Source organism: Ptychodera flava, chromosome 22 (genome assembly GCF_041260155.1).
Source record: "Ptychodera flava strain L36383 chromosome 22, AS_Pfla_20210202, whole genome shotgun sequence".
NCBI lineage: Eukaryota > Metazoa > Hemichordata > Enteropneusta > Ptychoderidae > Ptychodera > Ptychodera flava.
This window is the reverse complement of record NC_091949.1, coordinates 4,516,440-4,525,470: the sequence shown is the minus strand read 5'-3', so window position 1 is coordinate 4,525,470 and position 9,031 is coordinate 4,516,440.

Sequence of the window (9,031 nt, the reverse complement as noted above, 5' to 3'; positions counted from 1 at the left end):
GGACAAATATGTATATTTGAGGTCAAAGGTCATTGAGGTCACGTGACGTTTTGTCAAACAAATTATATTGTTAACTTATCCCTATATACCAAAAATCAGACCTCTAGCTCTATTGGCTCGCTCAAAATTAGATATGCGCATAATTAATGAGGTACAATATGTGGCGTCATAAGGTGTCCCATCATACCAAATATGAAAGGTTTAGCACTTGTGGTTACTGAGTTATGGACAATAATGTATATTTGAGGTCAAAGGTCACCAAGGTCACATGATATTTTGTCAAAATGTCTGAGATATCTGCGTGAACCGATGGACTCACTGATGGACTCACGGACGGATATGACCCGATCTATAAGCCCCCTGGACTTTATCCGTGGGGACAAAAACTGTGTCACTGCATCCTTTAGGCAATATGAATACGATGAGAAACTAAATTTTTATTTTTCTTGGCCTTATACATGGGAGTCTATGGAGAACTGCCTTATACATGGGAGTCTATGGAGGTGTAAACTAAAAAGTCCTCTAACACGGCCAAATTCGATCGCATTGTGAAACAAATCGACGTGCATCTGTATGGGGTTGGGTACTATTCTTGTGCAAAGTTTGAAAGAAATTGACCAGGGCATGTCTGAGATATCTGCGTGAACGGACGGACGGACAGACTGACATGACCAAACCTATAACTCCCCCAGGACTTCGTCCGTGGGCACTAAAAACAACGCAACAGTTATTACAGCTACACCGGCGGTAGGTTCATATCCAGAGCCCCGTACGGTCTGCCGCCGTCGCTTGAAAACAATCTCATAAACCTGGCCATATGGGCAACTGTGTATGAGCAGCTGGATGCTTGACTTCCCGGAGAAGGCGAGCTGTCACGTTCAAGCTCAGGATTATTTGTCGATCAAATTTCAGTAAATTTACCTTACCCAGATGAAATTTTGTCTATATGCTGAAATTTCGCCGAAGTTTGACAAAATTGCATCGATCTTTCAGGTTCATATCCGACATTTTTTAGTTTTGAGTGCAGACAGAAATAAGTTTTGAGGCAACATGGCTACGACCCCATGTTGACCCCTATATATCCCTGCGTACGATGCTATGTGCTACAGCTAACACACAGCATCGTACGCAGGGCTAGCGAGAGAGTTGCCGACATCGACGGTTATTTACGAGAAGTGAATAAAAGACTGTCATTTTTGGAAGCGATCGAGTAGCTGAGGTAGGCTGGGATGCGACTTGGGCCCAAGAACGCTGAATTTCGGCAGTAATTTGGCTTTTTACGTCAAGTCCCAAAATGGATTTGAAGTCACCGACCCTACGTACGCGTACGGGTCTTTGCAGGGCTGTGGTGAGCATGGGCTTCATGGCACAATGAAGCGAATTTAGCAGTACGCCCTCACCGATCAAATTGGCGTTATACATTCGTTTTATTCCATGAACCTGACCCCCCGTCAAATAGGAAGATTCCGGAACATCAACCTAGCGCAGACGCCTTTCCTAAAGAAACCCAAAATAAAGTTAGCATAATAATCTCTTCTTTAGTCAGTACGTAAACACGATCCATGCTTGTGTACATCCGCACAAGCAGGCATTTGCCCACGAACGTCACGGCCGGGGTCGATCGACTACACCTGAGGCTGAAATGACGTAATTTCAACCACAACTGAACGCACACCGCCGCACGCGACGGGCACGCGACGGACGTCGGACCAGCAGACGATCTCTGGTTACTAGGGCCAAGACGCGTTTGTATACTGTATGTATTAGGTATATCTAAAACCTTCTCACTCGCTTCCATGAGACAAGTCGAACGAACGCGCGCGCGACCATAGTTACACCTAAAGACGAAACGTACACTTCAGATCATCGTCGAACGAACGCGCGCGCGTCCATAGTTACACCTAAAGACGAAACGTACACTTCAGATGGTCGTTGAGGGCGTCGCATATGCCATCTCTTGCTTTTCATTGTCCCAGGAAGCCCGTGTGGTGAGCGGGGCGATTAGCTGTAGCGGAACACACAGCATCGTACGCAGAGCTAGTTGACCCCAAGTGAAAATGTGTTCGCGATCAAATCTTCCTATATTTTTTTCAGAATTTTCGACAAAATCATTGCTTCTTACATCTTTTTTAAAACATAAAATATTAAAATAAAAATGCGATGTGCCATGTCTCCAGATTTCTAAAATATCGTTCGTTGACCGTTCGACGGAATACTCATTTCGCAAACTTGTGACGCAGTTGAAATTCAATACTGACCGCCAAATAATCTTAATGAGACGAGATCATTCTAGACATCCTCCAAATTATCCAACCATTCGCGTTAGAGTTCAGCTCGCTTAGAGGATCATAACATTCTTCGGCCTTCGTTTAGATCGACCCTAATCTCTCCCATTTAGGAAATAAATACACAAGCTACCTTGACAAAACTTCGTGCACCATCCCGGACCAAACACACTACAAATCTGTCTTGACGTCATCATCTCCTTACATGGGAATCGGCATACCGTATTTTTTAGCAAAGGAGACACAGAATACGTCGGAGTATTCAGTTTCAAAACGTATTACATTGTGTGATGTTGTCAAAAAAAGGTAATGTTACTGCAGTGGTATAAATTACAAAACACAAAAGTTCAAATCAGTTTATTTTGGACTGGCTTTACCCAACATTTCATATTGTTTCTTATGCCAGATTTGACCACGTGCTTACTGGCGACCCCTTTACATGCAAATTTTGTGTCAAATGGTGTGTTCTCCTGGAAAAACAAACGTACGATTTCTATATGAAGGAGGCGAAATTTGCCCTCAAAACTCGAAACCACCCCTTTATGGGGTGTACCTAGCTATTTGAACGAGCTTCTCGAATCTGCAGCTCTATTTCGAAATGATGGTCTGGTTTTCTCAGCTCAAGGATAAGTGTTCTCCATCGCTGTGGGCATTACTATTCTCAACTGGGGGTACAGTTTCCAGTCGTAATGTTTTTCATTGTGTCCGGGATATAAAACCTTTCCTTTTCACAATTTAATTCGATTAACACTAGTCCACATCTTGTCAGCGATTAAACATGTTTCAAGTTTAAATGTTAAATTCTGGTCTCGAGCCCTCTTGTTCGACCAAACTGAAATTACCCCTCCCACTTTGGCTCGTCCAGTGGGTGTAGCAAGGGTCGTGCCATCGCCTAGGAAACGGAGGGTGCATTAATTGTTGCATTTCGATGCACATTTTGATTATATTCAGAAGATTTTGTGGCAAAAACTCAGATAGAGAAGCATTAATATTCACATCTCACTTATTTAAGACTGGCTGAGAGCAGCACTTCCATTCAGTTAACATCATTACGCCATTTATTATGCCAAGAAAGATGAAGCCAAGACATTTTGCCCTCCCTGGTCTCAGCCAGGAATGGTTATACCTTACAGAGTTTTTTCCCACGGAATGAAAACAAATGTACTTGGGCTGAGGCCCAAGTACAATAATAATAATAATAATACACACTTTGGCGTCCAAAATAACGATACTTTCAGAAAAAAAATTGGAAAAATGGCAAAAACTTACCCAGTTATTGAAGTAGATGCCCGTTTTCGGCCCGGTTCTGGACGTATGTTGGAGAACTTTTACCCTAGTTACTGGTAGTGTGTTGTGCACATGCTCAGTAGTCATTCATAGGGGTTTATGGGAGCAAATATCAGATAGAGTGGTTACGGAAAAGGGTAGAAGCGGTAAAAGTATTTAAATTTCACAGATGTGGCGCTACACATTTCAAGCTAAAATTACAAACTCTGATTGGCTGAATGTTGGCGCATGCGCGCGTAATTGAACAAGCAAATTTCTAAAAGAGAATGCGATGTACATTGCACTTGGGGTACCATTTTCTGAAGTTGGTAGCACGGTGACAATGGCTGGTAGCCCATGCACATTTTAGTTCAAGGGTAATTTTTTCGTTAACCAGACAAGAAAAGGCTATTTTTTCAAGATTCTGCACATGAAGTGAATTTTCTAGTCATTTGATTGTATACTCCAACACCTATAATACCCAAGGAAGCAGGTAAAACGGACGATAGAGATACTCAAAAGTTTTGTGACGTAATAACAACCGTTTTACTCTCAGAGCTGTATGCACATTTAAATAGCCGCCATGACAACATCACACAACCTTTCCAATACATACTGTAGCAGGGCTAAAAATAGACCATGGCCCTTCAGTAGGGAGGAGGTATAATTTCCGTGTCATTGTGATTGATAAATTATGTTCAAAATGCAACAAGTATGCGTTTCCATTGGCAATCATTTCCTTTGCCTGTCACTAAAATACTGCAGTTCAGATTTTGAAACTTTGTTGCAAAGTTCCACCGCACGGCCGGTCATCTTCGTAATTTTTAATTTTTTGATTTTGGAATTTCACTGAAAAGTCGATTCACTATGCATTGCGGTCTATGGTGAAGCTATGAATATTCTTTTTTTTCAGTACAAACTTAAATAAATATGTGCATTTACTTATGGTTGAATATTTAGATTATTGTTCTTGATTAGACTAAAGTGGTTACAAGTCTTTGGTTGTGTAAGAAATTTGATTTTGGAATTTCACCAAAATGTCAATTCACTATGCATGGCGGTCTATAAGTGTGTGCGTATTTTGTTGGTGATTTCCTTTTCAAGAAAAATCACACGGACAATCAACGTTTTGGCTATAATATCAGCTGTTGTCAAAAGTGACCCTCCCCCAAGATAGGTTTACCCTCCCCCTTGAACTGTTTTCTAAAAAGTGACCCTCCCCCAAGTCCCCCGGCCTACCCCCCTGTAATTACTGAAGGCTCCCTAAATCGTTCGAAATTCTTGGCCAAAGCGAACCAAAATACGCTGAAACATACAAGCACCACCAAATGTCGCCGATTCAATATGAGTGCAAGACACCAACGAATGCGTTAATGTTATATATGGTATGTAGGCCAATATGTAGGAGTTATTGTGGAAATATTCATGATGTGACCTAAGCACGCGAGTGGTACGCAAGAAGCTCTCAATCAATATGTGATGAAAAGAAATTGATGAAATGTTTGCTGTCGTCACTAGCGACCGGCTGAAAGTGATGCCAGGTAGAAAATATGCTTCGCTGAATACAAAATACTCAGGTATACTTTCGTCAAGCAGTGATTATTTAGCGACAGATTCCTATGCAAAAATCTTTCGTATCGTTGACTTTGAGAAATTGACTGACGTCGATAGGCACCTTGCCCATCTGAAAGGCCGTCGTCGTTACCTATTGCTATCAAAGAAGTCATGGACAGCCATAAGAGCTGGAGTTAAAAACGTTAAAGACTCAGTTGTAAAAAGCAGAGCTGAGATGTTACATAGCTCACAAATCAGATGGCCACATATTCTAAAATGTGTATTCTGTATAGTTGTAATTGTCAACTCTAGAGCTGGATCTTCAATGTTTTTACTTGTCTTATCGTGTTGTATAAACGTGCAGGCAATTCAATTTAGTAAACACTAGCGCCATTAATCATGAAAAAACATTAACAATGAGTACAGGAAAAAATAGGCAGCATTTGAATCCAACATCTTATATCTTATTTTACAACAATATGTATCTTTATCCGGAGGAGTAAAATCGCCAGAGTACCAGAGAACTGTTCACTATTCACTTCGAGAAAATGTGCAGGTTTCAATCCCTGAGTTAATGTCATCTCTGGCTTAAGGTGTTAGGTTGAGTTTATCCTAATTTACAGAGTTAATAATAATAATAATAATAATAATAATAATAATAATTAAGCACTTATATAGCGCCATACATCCACAAAAATGCTCATAGGCGCTTAACAGAAAATAGCAACAATAAAAATACACAGGCATTACAAGTGAAAATTTAGATAAAAGGAAAAATGAAGAAAGTAACCAAGATAAAAATTGTGGACATAAAACTAACAACACGGTAGAAACCGAATAAAGAACTGGTACACAGTATAAAAATCATCACAGGCTATAAGCAAGCTTAAAAAGGTGAGTTTTCAACTTCTTCTTAAAATGTCAAGTGAATTACAGTTTTATTTCAAGTGGAAGCTCGTTCCATAAAATTGGGGTAGCAGAACAAAAGGCCCGATTCCCAAAGGTATTAGATAGAACTTTCGGAACAACTAACAGACATTGGTTATAAAAACGAAGACAGCACTTTGGTTTGTATCGTGTAATTAGATCGCAGAGGAAAGACGGAGCAGCACCGTTCAGGACCTGAAACATGAACAGCAACAATTTAAATTCAATGCGTTTATGGACAGGCAGCCAGTGAAGTTTAATAAGATATCAGTAATGTTGTCGATTTTTTTAACTCTTGTAATCAGACGAGCTGCAGTGTTCTGGACGAGTTGAAGCTTCCGCATATTTAACTTGGTCATACCATAAAGTAGACTATTAGCATAATCCAGTCTGGATGTTACGAATGCGTGAACTAACTGTTTTGTTGCGTCTTCTGTTAAATATTTCCCTATGGCGCTGATATGTCTGATATGCATGTATAAGGATTTACACACTGCAGTTACGTGGTTGTTCACGCTCATTGTGTTGTCAAAGAGAACGCCAAGGTTTCTAGCGCACGTTGTCGGAATGATGGTACAGCCGTTAATTCACAAGGATGGTATGAGTTCATATTATTCACTCGTTTACCTTCCCTGCGAAAACATAATTAGGAACAAGTAAAGTATTCAAGACTGTGTCAATATTTAAGATATCATGGAAAATATTAACTGACATTAATATTATTGTTGTTCCTCATTTCTGTTTTTTAAGATGCACTCAAAATGAGGAGAAATTTATTACCTTGCCCTTGCATACATTTAATGTTTATGTTAGCTGACAACATACAGTGTCATTGTTCAAGCTTGCTATATTTTGTTCGATTTGCGTTCAATTCATGCGACTCTTGTTGGGTGACATCTCTTTTATTGAAACTTGGAATTTTACCGACCGGTATATACCTTCGGTGTTACTTCATATCTGATCGATAAATTACAGAGTTTATACAATAACGCATAATAAATTTACCGATGCGGAAATGAGGATGAATTACAGTGTTCTTGACGATATCACTATCTATGTTCTCGGAAATGTTTATGCTCATTTGAAGTTCGTTGTTTTTGGCCAATATGATGCACTAGAAATGAGGAGCAAATTAAAGAAAAATCACTTTCGACATCATAAATTGACAAAAAAGTATGATGAAAGGGCATATTTACTATTCAAAGTAAGCGTACAAAATATTAGACATAAATTGAATCTAATTGGGTACTCCAGTGCAACTACGACATTGGGAAAACTGTTCATAGAAGCGCCGTATAACCCATTCACGTTAAACGTGCGTATGTTTTCCATATGCATGTGTCTTATGTAGTATCTTATAGGTCAGTTGTATATTTGCGAAATAATTCTTTTAGAAATGCCAGTAAATATGACTAGCATGGACTTACGGAAGGTTGAAGATAATTAAAAACCATGTATCCCTGGAGTGCTACTATGCGGAGATAATGAAGCTTATTTAGTAACCCCAAAATGTTTACAAACCATGTTTAAAAACCTGTGATAAAACAAGAGTCAGGCCTAAAACTGTCGAAGTCTGTCCTAGAACATGCGAACTTAATATATATTCTAGACTGTTCTAGTTTTACTACTCTTTCTGTTTATATTGTACAATTTTCGTTTATATTAGCCTACTTTTTAACTGTACCATATACTTGTAACAACCTCACTATGTTTTATGTAACATCTATTCCCTTGTTTAACCATTTGGTTGCTTTTAATCAAAATGTGTAACCTCTCAGAATACACTTTGTACACTGTCAAAGCGTTCGTTTTATAAAACCACAGCAATTATCTCGAAAATAACAACTCTTGTCAAGCACAGATCTAGATTTATCACATCGCACAATGTTGCTATGTCAATGTTACCAAGGAAGATCTTGTCGACTAAAACGGCAGAGACTATCAAAAAGGTAAATGAGCGTAAGACGTTAACATTTCAGCTGTTGGTTTACAGCTGTTATACTTGGCCTGCGTTACCCTTTCGAGTGTTGGTTTGGTTGCTGTCAACTATGTCAATTCGAAAAGCATGTTTTACATATTTTATATAGAATTTAGAGACTGAAACAATTATGTCCTTCCTAGTAGTAGTAGTACTGGCGAAGGCGATTGAGAACAACAGTTTTATAAATTGGGAAAATGTTCCGACGAGTTGCAGCCAAAACAAACTGGCAAGGTATAATTTGATAAAGACATTAGAAACATCGGCGCATGGCCATGACATAAATGGGAGTGAATTACTGCAGGCCACGGATGATACCGTTTGATGGTATAAAACTGTAACCTAATTCTCGCTGTCAAAGTTTTCATTCTAAGTGGTTTTTTTTTACTTAAAACTTTGTGACATAATTGCTCTGTACACAAGCTGCAGGTACTCAGGCAGTTGCTGCGAAAGATGTCGTCGACCAAACAGCAATATTTCAACGACCCTTTTATGTAAAGAGTAAGGTAGCAGTAGTTGGAATAACAGTGTAAGTAGCAGCGTTAAATGCAACAGAATAAACAGCCAGATGAACACTTGATAAAAATGGATTGAAAGACCTTGCTGAACCTTAGAAAAAAAAACTATCGAAGATAATGAGCTTCACAACGAACACACAAAAACGATTCATAACTGGTAAAAATCAGGAAGAAAGTAAAGCTCCACTGAGAGAGAACTAAGTGTGATAGGTGACGACAACAAACGTCTTGAGGAAGACTCGAGAACTTTGCGTGTGACGAAACCAAATATATCAGGTCATCGCACTCTTCTTAGACTTATACTTGATCGAAGCTAGAAATTCATATAGCTGCTGGAAGTCAAGGGAATGGTTTTTTTATTTTTTGTTTGCGCTGTACATTTTATTCTCTATCCATCACCTTGTGTTTGCTCGTGCTCTATATTTCTCGAGAATGTTAGCCTACAATGTTACTATACAATTAGTCAAGTTTCCGAATATTTTTACTTGTCAACATCTTTTCGC